Below are 17,590 nucleotides of genomic sequence, written 5' to 3' on the forward strand. Positions count from 1 at the left end.
AAAGCATAAAAAGGAAAATAAACTAGCATGGATGATACAATGAAAAAAGTATGAGCACCAACAACTAGCAATGAGTGTGTGAACATGAATGTAATGTTGGTGAGAAATACGTACTCCGAAGTTGGTCTATGGCCACGGCTGGCCTGGCGGATATCCAAAGTAATAGTTGGGATCGTACTGCGAAGAAGAAGACTCTGATTGCCTCTGGTTAGCAATCATCTCCGGATCCCACTAGTAATTAGACTGTCGTGGAGGATCAAATTGTGGTTCCGACTCTGGCTCTGTGGCAGGTGTAGGATTCCGGTAGGCGTGAATAGCCTCCAGCGGAATGAGATACTGGCCTATAGATAAATCAAACAAGGAAGGAGCAGGCAAGGTGATAGTCTCAGGATGATGTTTATCAAAGAACAATTTGTATTTAAGCTCCCTTTCCCTATTCTTTACAGTAAAATCATGCGCTACCATACTCTTATAATCTAAATAAACAGTAGGCAGCAATTTTTCTTCTTTTTCATAGTGCCTAATAGGTATGTTATAGTATGCAGCAAGGCATGAAGCATAGACACCTCCAAAGATGGGGTCCTTTGTACGGTTTAGACTTAACCGTTTAGCAATAATACCGCCCATACTAACAGAGTCGTCACGAAATAAACCATGGAACAAAATAATAATATCAGGAACACTAAGGTTTCCACAGTTTCCGCGACCAATTAAGCAAGGACTAGCAAATATTGCAAAGTAGCGTAAAACAGGAAAATGTATGCTAGTGATTCTTGCATCAGAAACCTTCCTAGTTTCCCCTACGGTAATAGTGTCAATAAACCCGTCCACATCTATACGATGTGGTTCCTCTAAGCTACCCTCGAAAGGTATTTTGCAAACCCTGCAAAATTCATATAGTGACATATTCTTAACCACATCATATAAATGAAACTCTACTGAAGGAGGTGATTCCCTAGGATAATAGTAGAAGTTTTGCACAAAAGTATTGGTGAGTAAGAGATAATGTTCGCATTGGTCGCGGAGGAAGTCGGTGAGGCCTGCATTCTTAGACAATTCATAAAAATCATCATAAATCTCGGCTGCTCTCAAGAAATCATCGTAAGGCCATTCACACGGCCGAACCTCCGCGGTGCGAGGCAGATTATACTTGGGTCTCTTATCCTCCTCACTTTGCTTATCCTTCGAGCTTCGGCTCGATGAGCCCCTCAAAAATTTCTTCATTATTTTCTGAAAAATTCTGAAATTTTTAGTAACTTCAAAATAAAAGTGAACCAAACTCAACAAAATTGATAGCAACTACTCCTACAAGTGCCTAGAGCCTATATCATGCATTAGAACTACTTGGAACCATATAAATTTGACATGCAAGCTCAAGAACATGGTCACCTAGGCAGCACAAATTTGCAATGAATAAAGCACTAGAACAAAAACTAATTGGACCATTGGAGGAGTCACATACCAAGGAACAATCCCCCAAAGCAGTTTTGTGAGGGGTGCTTTGAGCAAAGAGATCGAAAATCGCAGCAAAATGAGCTAGAACTCGTGCTTGAGCTGGTTAGTGGTGTTTGTGGGAGGAAGAAGGAGTGTGTGCGTGCAGGAATAAGTGGAGGGGAGCCACCATGGGCCCACGAGGCAGGGGGCGCGCCCAGGGGGGTGGGCGCGCCCTAGACCCTCGTGGCCAGGTGCCAGCTCCCCATGCTGTGTTCTCAGTGCCAAATATTCTCAAATATTCTAGAAAAAAACATATTAAATTGGTAGGGCATTTGGAGAACTTTTATTTTCGGGGTATTTTTATATTGCACAGATAGTTCAGAAAACTGACAAAAAATACTATTTTTACTTTATTTCAACTAAATAACAGAAAGTAAAAAGAGGGTACAGAGGGTTGTGCTTTCTAACTTCATCCATCTCATGATCATCAAAAGGAATCCATTAACAAGGTTGATCTAGTCTTGTTAACAAACTCATCCCGAATAACATGGAACCGGAGAAATTTCGAATAACACTATGTTACCTCAATGGGGATATGCACGTCCCCAATAATAAGAATATCATATTTCTTCTTGACAGTAGGTAGAGGAAATTCAAAACCTCCAAAAATAATCGATGGAATTTTTCCAATAGAATTGATACTGTGGACTTGAGGTTGTTTCCTCGGAAAGTGTACCATATGCTCATTGCCATTAACATGAAAAGTGACATTGCCTTTGTTGCAATCAATAACAGCCCCTGCAGTGTTCAAAAAGGATCTTCCAAGAATAATAGACATACTATCGTCCTCGGGAATATCAAGAATAACAAAGTCTGTTAAAATAGTAACGTTTGCGACCACAACAGGCACATCCTCACAAATACCGACAGGTATAGTAGTTGATTTATCAGCCATTTGCAAGGATATTTCAGCAGGTGTCAACTTATTCAAATCAAGTCTACGATATAAAGAGAGAGGCATAACACTAACACCGGCTCCAAGATCACATAAAGCAGTTTTAACATAGTTTCTTTTAATGGAGCATGGTATAGTTGGTACTCCTGGATCTCCTAGTTTCTTAGATATTCCACCCTTAAAAGTATAATTAGCAAGCATGGTGGAAATTTCAGCTTCCGGTATCTTTCTCTTATTAGTGACAATTTCTTTCATGTACTTAGCATAAGGATTCATTTTGAGCATATCAGTTAATCGCATACACAAAAAGATAGGTCTAATCATTTCAGCAAAGCGCTCAAAATCCTCATCATCCTTTTTCTTGGATGGCTTAGGAGGAAAAGGCATGGGTTTCTGAACCCGAGGCTCTCTTTCCTTACCGTGCCTCCTAGCAACAAAGTCTTTCTTATCATAACGTTGATTCTTTGATTGTGGGTTATCAAGATCAACAGCAGGTTCAATTTCTATATCATTATCATTACTAGGTTGAACATCAACATGAACATCATCATTAACATTATCACCAGTTTCATGTTCATTACCAGATTGTGTTTCAGCATCAGAAATAGAGATATCATTTGGATTCTCAGGTGTTTCAGCAATAGGTTCACTAGAAGCATGCAAAGTCCTATCATTTTACTTTTTCTTCCTTTTAGAAGGACTAGGTGCATCTATATTATTTCTCTGAGAATCTTGCTCAATTCTCTTAGGGTGGCCTTCAGGATACAAAGGTTCCTGAGTCATTTTACCAGTTCTAGTAGCCACTCTAACAGCATAGTCATTATTCTTACTATTCAATTCATTGAGCAAATCATTTTGAGCTTTAAGTACTTGTTCTACTTGAGTGGTGACCATAGAAGCATGTTTACTAATGAGTTTAAGTTCACCCTTCACTCTAGACATATAATCACCCAAGTGTTCAATTATATAAGCATTTTTTCAATTGTCTACCAAAATAAGCATTGAAGTCTTCTTGCTTAACCATAAAGTTATCAAACTCATCCACACATTGGCTAGCAAACTTAGTAGGAGGGATTTCAGCTTTATCATATCTATAGAGAGAATTTACCTTTACTACCCGTGTCGGGTTATCAATACCATGTGTTTCTTCAATAGGTGATGGATTAAAACCATATATTTCTTCAACAGGAGGTAAATTAAGACCATGTATTTCTTAAATAGGAGGTAAATTCTTAACATCTTCAGCCTTAATACCCGTTTCCTTCATAGATTTCTTTGCCTCTTGCATATCTTCAGGACTGAGAAATGGAACACCTCTTTTCTTCGGAGTTGGTTTAGGAATAGGCTCAGGAACTGGCTCAGGAAGTGTCCAATTATTTTCATTTGTCAACATATTATTCAATAGAATTTCAGCTTCATCCGGTGTTCTTTCCCTGAAAACAGAACCAGCACAACTATACAGGTAATCTCTGGAAGCATCGGTTAGTCCTTTATAAAAGATATCAAGTATTTCATTTTTCTTAAGAGGGTGATCAGGCAAAGAATTAAGTAATTGGAGAAACCTCCCCCAAGCTTGTGGGAGACTCTCTTCTTCAATTTGCACAAAATTATATATATATATCCCTTAAGGCAGCTTGTTTCTTATGAGTAGGGAAATATTTAGCAGAGAAGTAATAAATCATATCCTGGGGACTACGCACACAACCAGGATCAAGACAATTAAACCATTTCTTAGCATCACCATTTAATGAGAATGGAAATATTTTAAGGATATAAAAGTAGCGAGTTCTCTCATCATTAGTGAACAGGGTGGCTATATCATTTAGTTTAGTAAGATGTGCCACAACAGTTTCAGATTCATAGCCATAAAAAGGATCAAATTCAACCAAAGTAATTATATCAGGATCAGTAGAGAATTCATAATCCTTATCAGTAACAAAGATAGGTGAAGTAGCATAAGCAGGATCATATTTCATTCTAGCATTCAGAGTTTTTTGTTTAAGCTTAGCTAATAATTTCTTAAGATCACTTCTATCATTGAAAGCAAGAAAGTCTCTTTTAGTTTCTTCATCCATAACATAGCCCTCAGGCACAATAGGTAATTCATATTTATTAGGAGACCCTTCATCATCACTTTCATCGGTATTATCAGTTTCAATAATTTCATTCTCTCTAGCCCTAGCAAGTTGTTCATCAAAAAATCACCGAGTGGCACAATAGTATCAAGCATAGAAGTAGTTTCATCATAAGTATCATGCACAGCAGAAGTGGCATCATCAATAATATGTGACATATCAGAATTAATAGCAGAAGCAGGTTTAGGTGTCGCAAGCTTACTCAAAACAGAAGGTGAATCAAGTGCAGAGCTAGATGGCAGTTCCTTACCTCCCCTCATAGTTGAGGGATAAATCTTGGTTCTTGGATCTTTCAAGTTCTTCATTATGAAAAGAAGATATAAATCCCAAGTGACTCAAAGAATGGAGCTATGCTCCCCGGCAACGGCGCCAGAAAATAGTCTAGATAACCCACAAGTATAGGGGATCGCAATAGTTTTCGAGGGTAGAGTATTCAACCCAAATTTACTGATTCGACACAAGGGGAGCCAAAGAATATTCTCAAGTATTAGCAGCTGAGTTGTCAATTCAACCACACCTGGAAACTTAATATCTGCAGCAAAGTGTTTAGTAGCAAAATAATATGATAGTAGTGGTAACAATAGCAAAAGTAACAGTAGCAAAAGTAATATTTTTGGTGTTTTGTAGTGATGATAACAATAGCAACGGGAAAGTAAATAAGCGAAGAACAATATATGGAAAGCTCGTAGGCAATGGATCGGTGATAGAGAATTATGCTGGATGCGATCAATCATGTAACAGTGATAACCTAGGGTGACACAGAACTAACTGCAATTCATCAATGTAATGTAGGCATGTATTCCGAATATAGTCATACATGCTTATGGAAAAGAACTTGCATGACATCTTTTGTCCTACCCTCGCGTGGCAGTGGGGTCCTATTGGAAACTAAGGGATATTAAGGCCTCCTTTTAATAGAGTACCGGACCAAAGCATTAACACATAGTGAATACATGAACTCCTCAAACTACGGTCATCACTGGGAGTGGTCCCAATTATTGTCACTTCGGGCTTGCTGGATCATAACACATAGTAGGTGACTATAGACTTGCAAGATAGTATCAAGAACTCTCATATATTGATGAAAACATAATAGGTTCACATCTGAAATCATGGCACTCGGGACCTAGTGACAAGCATTATGCATAGAAAAGTCATAGCAACATCAATCTCAGAACATAGTGGATACTAGGGATCAAACCCTAACAAAACTAACTTGATTACATGATAAATCTCATCCAACCCATCACCGTCTAGCAAGCCTACGATGGAATTACTCACGCGCGGCGGTAAGCATCATGAAATTGGTGATGGAGGATGGTTGATGATGACGATGGCGAAAGATTCCCCTTTCCAGAGCGCCGAACGGACTCCAGATCAGCCCTCCCGAGAGAGTTTAGGGCTTGGCGGCGGCTCCGTATCGTAAAACGCGATGAATCCTTCTCTCTGATTTTTTTCTCCCCGAAAGTGAATATATGGAGTTGGAGTTGAGGTCGGTGGAGCTCCAGGGGGGGCACGAGGCAGGGGGGTGCGCCCAGGGGGGCAGGCGCGCCCCCCACCCTCGTGGCTAGGGTGTGGGCCGCCTGGCCTTGATTCTTTGCCAGTATTTTTTATTAGTTCCAAAAATAATCTCCGTGGAGTTTCAGGTCATTCTGAGAACTTTTGTTTCTGCACATAAATAACACCAGGGCAATTCTGCTGAAAACAGCGTCAATCCGGGTTAGTTCCATTCAAATCATGCAAGTTAGAGTCCAAAACAAGGGAAAAAGTGTTTGGAAAAGTAGATATGACAGAGACGTATCAACCACCAGTTTCAAGAAGAAGGGCAAAGGGAAGAAGGGGAACTTCAAGAAGAACAGCAAGCAAGTTGCTGCTCAAGTGAAGAAGCCCAAGTCTGGACCTAAGCCTGAGATTGAGTACTTTTACTGCAAAGGGACCGGTCACTAAAAGCGGAACTGCCCCAAGTATTTGGCGGATAAGAAGGATGGCAAAGTGAAAGGTATATTTGATATACATGTTATTGATGTGTACCTTACTAATGCTCGCAGTAGCGCTTGGGTATTTGATACTGGTTCTGTTGCTAATATTTGCAACTCGACACAGGGGCTATGAATTGAGCGAATATTGGCTAAGGACGAGGTGACGATGCGTGTGGGAAATGGTTCCAAAGTCGATGTGATCGCCGTCGGCATGCTACTTCTACATCTACCTTCGGGGTTAGTTTTAGACCTCAATAATTGTTATTTGGTGCCAGCATTAAGCATGAACATTATATCTGGATCTTGTTTGATGTGAGATGGTTATTTATTTAAATCAGAGAACAATCACTGGTGCGCATCGGTCCTAAACAAATGGTTTTTTACCCCTTCCCGCGACGGCATTTGGAACCGTCGCCAAGTGAGTGTGGGCGATAGGGGGGTCCTTCCCACATGACCCAGAAACCGTCAGGGATATGCCCTCCTGGCACACACATTCGGCAAAATGAGGTCGTGTGCGACCGGCAAGCACTCAAATACGGAAATACGTATAGTAGAGCTAAAAAATTCAATTATACGGCGAAATTGTTTCCGGTCGCAAGTACATCCCACATAGTCAGTCCCCGCTAAACGTTTCCGTTCGTATGCACATCCCACACAGTCGCTCCAAGGAAAACTTTTTCGTTCATAGGTACATCACACACAATTTTTCCCGTTAAATTGTTTGCATTATTGAATGTAGCACACACGGTCCGTAGAAGAAACTGTGTGGCAAAGGATGTCCATGACACATAGTTTTTATGTGGTAAACATTTGCGCAAGGTGGCCTAACACAAACAATTTTCAAGAGAAAGTCGTGCGTGATTGTTCATTGATCCAACAAGGTTTATTCCTAGAAACTGTGTGCGTTGCCTGAGGTCATGCCCATGGTATTTTTCAACAACCGTTTGCAATATCGAAACCCAATTAGTAGGCTAATTCGCCATTAGCAGGCTAATTGCCCTATTATTAATAATCCATTTATTAATCTAATTGACATTCATATTAAGCACACAATATATTTCATTTCCATATTAAGGAAGCAGAATTTTATAATTGAAATACATCAGAGTACAACATGATATAGCTTCAGCACTCAGCTACCCCATTACACAACTGCACCAGCAGCAAGTTCCACATGCAACATGTAGAACCTTTCGAAACTAGCATCATAGATGGTATATAGACATATGCATCTCATCTGGAAAACTGCTGAAGCGGAAGGAGAATATTGAGCCTTCATTCATGTTGAAGGTCCTTTCAACTTTAGGCCAGTGCCTGTGGATGATTGACCGTTCGTCCTTCGACCACTTCAGGAACACTTCAATATTGAACCGTGGGTGTTGTATGAAAACCTTTCTCGCCTCCTGACCATAGAGGTGGTTTGAGAGGTAATCATCAGTGAACTGCTTTCGAAAGGCCTAAAAACAAGGATGTGCATAAATATCTTCTCTATATTGGAAATGGGGAAAAGGAATAAAAAAGGCAAGGTAGAATAGTTAGTACCATCTTGTAGTATTCCAGCGATTGCCTGTTTTTCTTTTGGACCGCCACCCAGGCTCAAAGGGATCATGAGATTATTCATACTAGAAACTTATGTGTGCAGCCACAAGCTACTATGGGCTCTAGCATAGTTGACTAAGTTCTGCAAACTCTTACAGTGGTAGACTAGCAGATGTAGGGGAAAGTAGGTGTAACGGTCTACCCGATCGTAAGGTGCTAGCGCTTCTGAAAGACTATGTCTCGGTCATCCGTTTCTCAAACACCATGTAGTGCGAGAATCCCAACGGAGGAGATCGAGTCTTGTGGGGAAAAGTGCGCAAACCTCTGCAGAGTGTATAAACTAATCATGGTTAGCCTTGTCCCCGGTTATGGACAACTTGAGTATCTACTTCTCGGATTATCATGTGAATCTCATCATGTTACTCTAATTAATTTGTTGGGTTTTAATGATGATGTTTAATTGGGATTGAGAGGGTGTCTACACTCTCAATGTTTAACAACCACCATGATAGTTAAATAAAATGTATTCCTTTGTAGTAGGGAAAAATTGGCTTTACGCAAAACTATAACCATAGAGCTTTCCACCAGCCAAATATGCGTGTAGTATAGCCTTATTCCTTCATTGCTCTCTATGTGTTACATTGCCAGCATATTCCATGTGCTGACCCGTTTCGGGCTGCAACGTTCATGTTGCAGACTTTTCAGATGACGAGTAAGGTGCCTTTAGGTCGTGGTTCTATACTCAGTGATGTCGTTGGAGTTGATGGGCTCACTTATCTTCCAAGCCTTCCGCTGTTATCGTATTTAGATGGCCTTAAGCCATATTTATTGTAATAAGCTCTCTTTTGAGACACTCGATGTAATAAGTGTGTGATTGCTACTCTGTTATAAATCCTTCAAGTACTGTGTGGTGTCAGCATTACTGATCTAGGGATGACACCGGAGCACAGGGATTGGACCGTTTGAGGTCTGGTCGCTACAAGATGGTATCAGAGCACACGCTAACTGTAGGACACAACCACTAAGCTCAAACCCTAGATCACTACTCACTCTTCTCATTATGACTCCTTATCTTTTCTGCTCTTTTAGGATGGCGGATGCAAGGAACAAGTTCACACAACCGGATGAAGATACACCCTTTGGACGTCGCTTGAAGGAAGTCACTAGATATCTGAACATAGGAGTACCAAGCTTCACCGAAACCTACAACGCCACTTTATCGGAAGAAGAGCGTTGGATGATTCAAGTTCAAGTTCCAGGAAGGACGTTCATGCCAGTCACTGAGCCCATAGAGTTTTCCTTTGATGCACCAACCTGGAGTCTAGGAAAGAGCATGGAAGCTCACATCGCCATGGGACGTATTGGAGAAGTTTACCGCAATGACCTCAAGGATACTATCTACCAGATTTGTGGGCGCCGAGATGAGCACTGGGAGATGATCAGCACCAGGAAGGATAGATCAATTGCAGCTTTTATCCAGGAGTTAAACTAGCACATTCGATGTCAGGAGAACCAGATGTGCGCCGACGTGACAGATCTGAAGAAGGCGAGGACAAGAATCAAGGAACTGGAGGAAGAACTCAAGGCTACACATGAAGATTATGAAGAGGAAATCGAAGTACTAGTGGATAAGAATGCCGACCTAACAATGAAGCTAGCAATATTCATGGGAGGCCCTACACCAGTAGAAGAAGACGAAGAACCCAAGGAGATTCGCCCGGAAGACTACATCATCATTGACGACACCGACTCGGATCCAGATGATAGCGATGATGACTATGTTGATGATGCTAGAGCAGATATCATGGAGTCTGCAACCAAAGAATATTTCTAGTAGACCCCCCATCAGTATTAGTAGTCCACCATGTACATATAGTAGTCCGAGCACTTTTGCGATAGTTAGATTGATTGTATGCCTTTGTTTGATTGAATGAAGTGAATTGTTTGCTTTTGCCTCATGTGCATATGGGTAGTGTTTTCTCTCTAGACCCCTCTCTATTCTTAAATCTCATCTTTTCTAAACCCTCAGATGCCTCCGAGATGTGACCTCGGATTTACCTTCCCACCAGAGCTCACTCAGTTGATCCAGCAGTAGAACACAATGATGCAGTTGCTAGTCCAGAATCAGAATCAGGGGAACAACAACAACAACCCACCACCACCACCACCTGTTGATCACTTAGCCCGTTTTCTTAGGCTGAATCCGCCGGTGTTTTCCAGTAGCACCGAGCCTATAGTAGCAGATGATTGGCTCCGCAAGACAGCAAGGGAGTTGACCACGGCAGGATGCACAGATGCGGAAAAGGTGAAGTTTGTCGCACATCAGCTTGAAGGACCTGCAGCATCATGGTGGGAGAATTTCACCACCACTTTCCCTATCGACACTATCACATGGGACCATTTCCAGCAGGCTTTTCATACTGTCCATGTTTCAGCAGGAGCTATGGCCATGAAGAAGCGTGAGTTTCGCAACTTATGCCAAGGAGGACGGACAGTTGGCCAGTATGTGGAGGACTTTAGTAAGCTAGCACGTTATGCCTCGGATGACGTTTCTATGGATGCAGCTAAGCAGGAGAAGTTTCTGGAAGGACTGAATGATGAGTTGAGCATGCAGTTGATGGTAGCAACCTTCAACAACTACCAAGAGTTGGTAGATCGTGCTCCCATGATTGAAGGGAAGCAGCAGCAGATTGAGAATCGCAAGAGGAAGTATGGCCAAGGAAAGTACAATTCAGGAGCTCAGTAGAAGCCACGTTTTACCCCTAGACCGGGAGGACATTTTCAGCATGCCCATGGAGGAGGTAGCTCGCACAATCATAATGGCACCAAGAATGGTAATGGGAATGGAGGAAGCAACGGCCAGAACCGTACCAACCCATCAACCCCAGCCAAGAGAGACCTGAGCCAAGTCACTTGCTTTAAGTGCCAGAAGACCGGACATTATGCCAATGAATGTCCTGAATCTCACAATGGAAACGGCAATGGAAGCTCTGGGAAGAAGCCTAACCCTTTCAATAGGGGACAGGTACACCACGTTAACATGGAGGAGGTTGAAGAGAAGCCGGATGCAGTAATCGATAAGTTTTTTGGTTAAGTCATTTACTGCACTCGTTCTTTTCGATACTGGTGCATCGCATTCATACATATCAAGGGGATTCGTGGATAAGTATAACCTGCCCACCAAAGTTCTTAGAACACCTATGTTAGTAAGCTCACCAGGAGCGGAGTATATGGCTAGTAAGGGATGTTTTCAAGTGCCATTGAGTATAGGTAGGCATGTGTTTCCCTCGGATTTGATCATTTTGGAATCACAAGGTTTGGATGTAATTCTGGGTATGGATTGGCTGTCGATGTATGGAGGAAACATCGATTGCGCCAGTAAGTCAATTTTGCTTACCACCCCAAAAGGGAGAAGGATCAAGTATGTGTCCCGGCATGTGCCTAAAAGGACTCAAGTAAATTCGTTAACAGGAGTTGTGCAGGAGGAAGTACTAGTAGTGAAGGATTTCCCTGATGTATTTCCAAAAGAGTTGCCCAGCATGCCACCAGATAGAGATATTGAGTTTTTGATTGAGCTTTTGCCAGGCACAGGGCCAATATCTAAGAGACCATATAGGATGCCCGCAAAGGATTTGGAAGAGATTAAGAAGCAGATTAAGGAGTTACTGGACAAAGGATATATCCGCCCAAGTTCTTCGCCTTGGGAATCGCCAGTACTTCTAGTGGAGAAGAAGGATGGATCGTTAAGGATGGTTGTTGATTATCGAGGATTGAATGAAGTAACCATCAATAACAAGTACCCAGTACCGATGATCAATGATCTGTTTGATCGATTGCAAGGAGCTAAGGTATTTTCCAAGATCGATCTGCGACCAGGTATGGGCTGTACGAGTATACCGTTATGTCATTTGGTCTGACTAATGCACCTGCATATTTTATGAACATGATGAACAAAGTGTTTATGGAGTTTTTGGATAAGTTCGTCATAGTGTTCATTGATGATATCCTAGTGTACTCAAAGAAATAAGAGGAGCATAAGGAGCATTTGCGTTTGGTACTTGGTAAACTCAGATAACATTGGTTATATGCCAAGTTTAGCAAATGTGAGTTTTGGTTGAAGGAAGTTGGATTTCTCGGACACGTTATATCCGGAGAAGGTATAGCATTAGATCCCACCAAGGTTGACACCGTAACAAATTGGGAAGCACCAACAACAGTTGGGGAGATCCAGAGTTTTCTTGGACTCGCAGGATACTACCGGAGATTCATTGAAAATTTCTCGAAGATTGCGAAGCCTATGACGGAGTTGTTGAAGAAGGATACCAAGTTCACATGGACCAAGGAATGTGAGGCCAGTTTCCAGGAGTTGACGAAACGTTTGGTTACATCACCAGTGTTGATTTTGCCAGATCAGACCAAGGACTATGAGGTGTATTGCGACGCTTCACGTCGAGGACTTGGAGCAGTGCTTATGCAGGAAGGAAGAGTGGTTTCATATGCCTCTCGACAGCTTAAGCCTCATGAGTTAAATTATGCCATGCATGATTTGGAGTTAGCAGCCGTAGTGCATGCATTGAAGACTTGGAGACACTTTCTCATTGGAAATCATTGTGAGGTGTACACGGATCACAAGAGTTTGAAGTATATTTTCACGCAGAAGGAGTTGAATCTCAGGCAAAGGAGATGGTTGGAGCTCATCAAGGATTATGATATGAGATTGCATTATCATCCCAGAAAGGCTAATGTAGTAGCTAACGCGTTGAGCTGTAAAAGTCATGTCAACACCCTAATGATGGGAGATTTACCAAGGGAGTTAGCCGAAAATCTTCATGAGCTATGTTTGGAGATAGTCCCGAGAGGCTATGTAGCAGCATTGGAGATTCAGTCTACTTTGATGGATAAGATCAGAGAAGCTCAAAGGACTGACAAGGAGATCGCTTCTATTAAGGAGAAAATGAGCAAAGGAAAAGCTAAAGGATTTCGTGAGGATGAGCACGATACCTTATGGTTTGAAGACCATGTTTATGTGCCCAACGACCCGGAGATCAGGAAGTTGATTCTACAAGAGGCCCATGATTCACCATATTCGATTCACCCAGGAAATACCAAGATGTATTTGGATTTGAAGGATACTTTCTGGTGGACCGGAATGAAGAAGGATATTGCGGAGTATGTAGCAGTTTGTGATGTATGTCAAAGAGTAAAGGCAGAGCATCATAAGCCAGCGGGATTGCTACAGCCATTGCCAATACCCGAATGGAAGTGGGATAAGTTAGGCATGGATTTTATCACAGGATTTCCCAGAACGCGTTCAGGCTATGACTCGATTTGAGTTGTAGTTGATCGTTTGACAAAGGTAGCTCCTTTCATCCCAATGAAGACTACCTACACCAGTGCTAAGTTGGCAAAGATATACATGACCAGGATCATATGTCTGCACGGAGTTCCAAGGAGCAGTTTACCTCAAAGTTATGGAATCAGTTGCATGAAACTTTGGGTACCAGGCTAGAGTTCAGTACAGCTTTCCATCCACAGACAGATGGACAGACCGAGAGAGTCAATCAGATTTTGGAGGATATGCTGAGAGCTTGTGTGCTAGATTATGGATCTAGTTGGGACGAGAATTTGCCATACGCAGAGTTCTCTTACAACAACAGTTATCAATCTAGTTTGAAGATGGCCCCTTTCAAAGCCTTGTACGGAAGGAAGTGCAGGACCCCATTATCGTGGGATGAAGTTGAAGACCGTCAGTTGTTTGGACCGGATCTGATTAAGAAGTCTGAACATAAAGTAAAGTTGATTCGTGATAGGCTCAAGGTAGCCCAGTCCAGGCAGAAGAGCTACGCAGATTCTAAATGCAAGGAGACAGTTTACGAAGTCGGAGACAGTCCACTTCGAGGAGTTAAGCGCTTTGGAGTTAAGGGAAAGTTAGCGCCACGTTTTGTAGGACCATACAAGGTTTTGGAGCGTATGGGAGAAGTAGCCTATAAGTTGGAATTGCCTGAAGGATTGTCAGGAGTTCACGACGTGTTCCACGTTTCCCAGTTAAAGAAGTGCCATGCGGAGATGGCTGATATACCGCTAAGAGATACAATGCCACTGGAAGCGATTCAGTTGGACAGTGATTTGACCTGTGAGGAGAGACCAGTTAAGATTCTTGAGTATGCCAGCCGAGTCACCCACAGCAAGGTTATCGAGTTTTGCAAAGTTCAATGGAGCCACCACATGGAGGATGAAGCCACCTGGGAACGAGAGGAAGAATTGCTGAAGGACCACCCTCACCTATTTTCTAGCCAACCCGAATCTCGAGGGCAAGATTCATCTTAAGGGGGGTAGGTTTGTAACATCCCAAATTTTCAATTTGGAATGTTATACAATAGATCGTCATTGCATATCATATTTTATTGCATTTTGGTTGATCCTAGAAATTTCACGCAACTCAAGGACCCTCCGAGAGAGTTGGGGATTTCGTTATTTTCATATTTGAGTTTTCTCAAATTTTGAAAATAGGATCATTTGATTTTATTTATTTTATCTTCAATTATTTCTATTTCAAAAATATGAGAGAGGGAATAAAATGACTTTCCCAAAATAAAGAAATATTGAGGATTTAATAATAAAATCAAATAAGATTTTATTTTGGTTTTATTCGCTATTTTATGTGAATTTACGAAAAATGCGCGTTTTTCAAAATTGCATTTAGGCCCCAAATAAATGTTCATCCTGTGCGACTTGATTTTTGAAGCCGGGGAAAATTTATTTCAGGAATTTTGGAGTCCGTTTAGTATTCCTTTTGTTTTTTTCTGAGCGTAATTATTTATTAAAAAAACGTGAACCGACCTACGGGCCGTATCCGGCTAGGACTCCCTGGCCGGGGCTTTATATAGCGCGCCCCGGGGCCTGAGCAGCCCAAGCCGCCGCCCCAACCCTAACCCTAGGCCGCGCCGCCCGCCGCCGCCCCGCCGCCGCTGGAGCTCGCCGCCGACGAGGTCGAACCGCCGCCGCCCGCCGTTTTTTTAGAAAACCGTTGGTTTTCACCTGGTTTTTTCGGTTTTTTAGATTCGTTTCTTAGATAGATCGGTTTTTTTCTTTGGTTTAGTTAATTAGCGACTATTCGCTCGTTCGTTTGTTTAGCCAAACCTGTTCTTCGTTTAGATCCAGATAACGAATGTTCGTTCGTTAATCTGTTCGTCGTTTTTCTTTTTTCTCGGATTTGTTCCATGATTTTTCTGATCGCGATTCCTGATCCGATTTTCGTTCTAGCATAACTTTTCGCTCGTTTATCAAAATCGGGCGATTCAAGCGCCTGGAGTTTCGTCTCGAAACCCTCTTTCCGTTTAACCAACTCAAAAAAGTTTTTGCCTCTGTAAAATTTGACCTAGATCCAGATTAGTAAACGAAGCTTGTTTCTTTTGCCGTTTGTCTTTCGTTGCTTCGTTCGATTTGATTCTTTTTGCCAACCGGAGTTCTTAAGTTGAACTTTTTGGTTAGATCTCTTATTTGAGTTTTACCTGTGCATTAGTTGAGTACTTATTGTATGCTTGTTTGTTTGCAATAGAGTACCCGGAGTGCGCCGCTTGCTACTTCGAATCGCTAGGTTTTGCGGATCATCAGCAAGGCAAGTAACACTTTGATCATACTTCCTATTACCCAGTTTTTATTGCATTAGATCAACCCTCACACATTGCATGATTAGGATCTAATTAAATTGTGGGTTTGGGAAGTAGATGAGGTAGTACCTATTACCTGTTATTATCAAACCTTTGGGAGTTACTTCTACGTTTGCTTATTATGCCATGCTATGCTAGTAGACGTGGATTGGGTGAGTGAATCCATGACAGGTGTGAGTTTGTTAAATTAATGGTTTATCTAAGGTGGCAACTTAAATACACATCTGGGTGGATTGAGGCACCTGGGTATTCCAGCGATTGCCTGTTTTTTTGGACCGCCACCCAGGCTCAAAGGGATCATTAGATTATTCATACTAGAAACTTCCGTGTGCAGCCACAAGCTACTATGGGCTCTAGCATAGTTGACTAAGTTGTGCGAACTCTTACAGTGGTAGACTAGCAGATGTAGGGGAAAGTATGTGTAACGGTCTACCCGATCGTAAGGTGCTAGCGCTTCTAAAAGACTATGTCTCAGTCATCTATTTCTCAAACACCATGTAGTGCGAGAATCCCAATGGAGGCGATTGAGTCTTGTGGGAAAAGTGCGCAAACCTCTGCAGAGTGTATAAACTAATCATGGTTAGCCGTGTCCCCGGTTATGGACAACTTGAGTATCTAGTTCTCGGTTTATCATGTGAATCTCATCATGTTACTCTAATTAATTTGTTGGGTTTTAATGATGATGTTTAATTGGGATTGAGAGGGTGTATACACTCTCAATGTTTAACAACCACCATGATAGTTAAATAAAATGTATTCCTTTGCAGTAGGGGAAAATTGGCTTTACACAAAACTGTAACCATAGAGCTTTCCACCAGCCAAATATGCATGTAGTATAGCCTTATTCCTTCATTGCTCTCTATGTGTTACATTGCCAGCATATTCCATGTGCTGACCCGTTTCGGGCTGCAACGTTCATGTTGCAGACTTTTTAGACGATGAGTAAGGTTCCTTTAGGTCGTGGTTCTATACTCAGTGATGCCGTTGGAGTTGATGGACTCACTTATCTTCCAAGCCTTCCGCTGTTATCGTATTTAGATGGCCTTAAGCCATATTTATTGTAATAAGCTCTCTTTTGAGACACTCGATGTTATAAGTGTGTGATAGCTACTCTGTTATAAATCCTTCAAGTACTGTGTGGTGTCAGCATTACTGATCCAGGGATGACACCGGAGCGCAGAGATTGGACCGTTTGAGGTCTGGTCGCTACAAACTATATCTCCACCTCTCTATGTTTCCAACATGGTAAAATTGCAAGAAACTGTTTATACTATGCATTGGCCTTTACTATGTGTGCATGAATTGTTCTTTTATGACATGCCGATGCGTAGGAAGAGAGTTAGACTTTGTCATTACATGATATATGTTACTTTGTGCTCACTACTAAATTACAAATCATTGTTAATTAAAATTGGCTTTGATATACATTGGGATCCATTACTTGAGCACTATATGCCTAGCTTAATGGCTTTAAAGAAAGCGCTGCCAGGGAGACAACCTGGAAGTTTTAGAGAGTCATTTATTTTTATTGAGTGCTTTCATATAGTTTAAAAAACAACAAAATTAAATAGGGGAACCCAAAACTTTTTCAAAAAGGAAAGTGAAAGTGAGAAAGACAAGTATTGTTGAAGTGGGAGAGCTCCTTGAACTTTGTTCATGCTCACGGCAACTTTGTGAATCTTGATTCAATAAAAATAATTATCCCCTTGTACACTTCCATTGTATTATAAAAATAATGTGCCAAGGTTTGCCTTTAGGATGTTTACATTTGCTTGATGGTTTGTACGGTGCAGGACAGAAACTTTGGATGTAGTGCGCGATTTTACATTTTTAGCTGGAACGTCAATCGGTTCTGATTCTTTTTGCACTGTCTTCCAA

Source organism: Triticum urartu, chromosome 4, assembly GCF_003073215.2.
Source record: "Triticum urartu cultivar G1812 chromosome 4, Tu2.1, whole genome shotgun sequence".
NCBI classification, from domain to species: domain Eukaryota; kingdom Viridiplantae; phylum Streptophyta; class Magnoliopsida; order Poales; family Poaceae; genus Triticum; species Triticum urartu.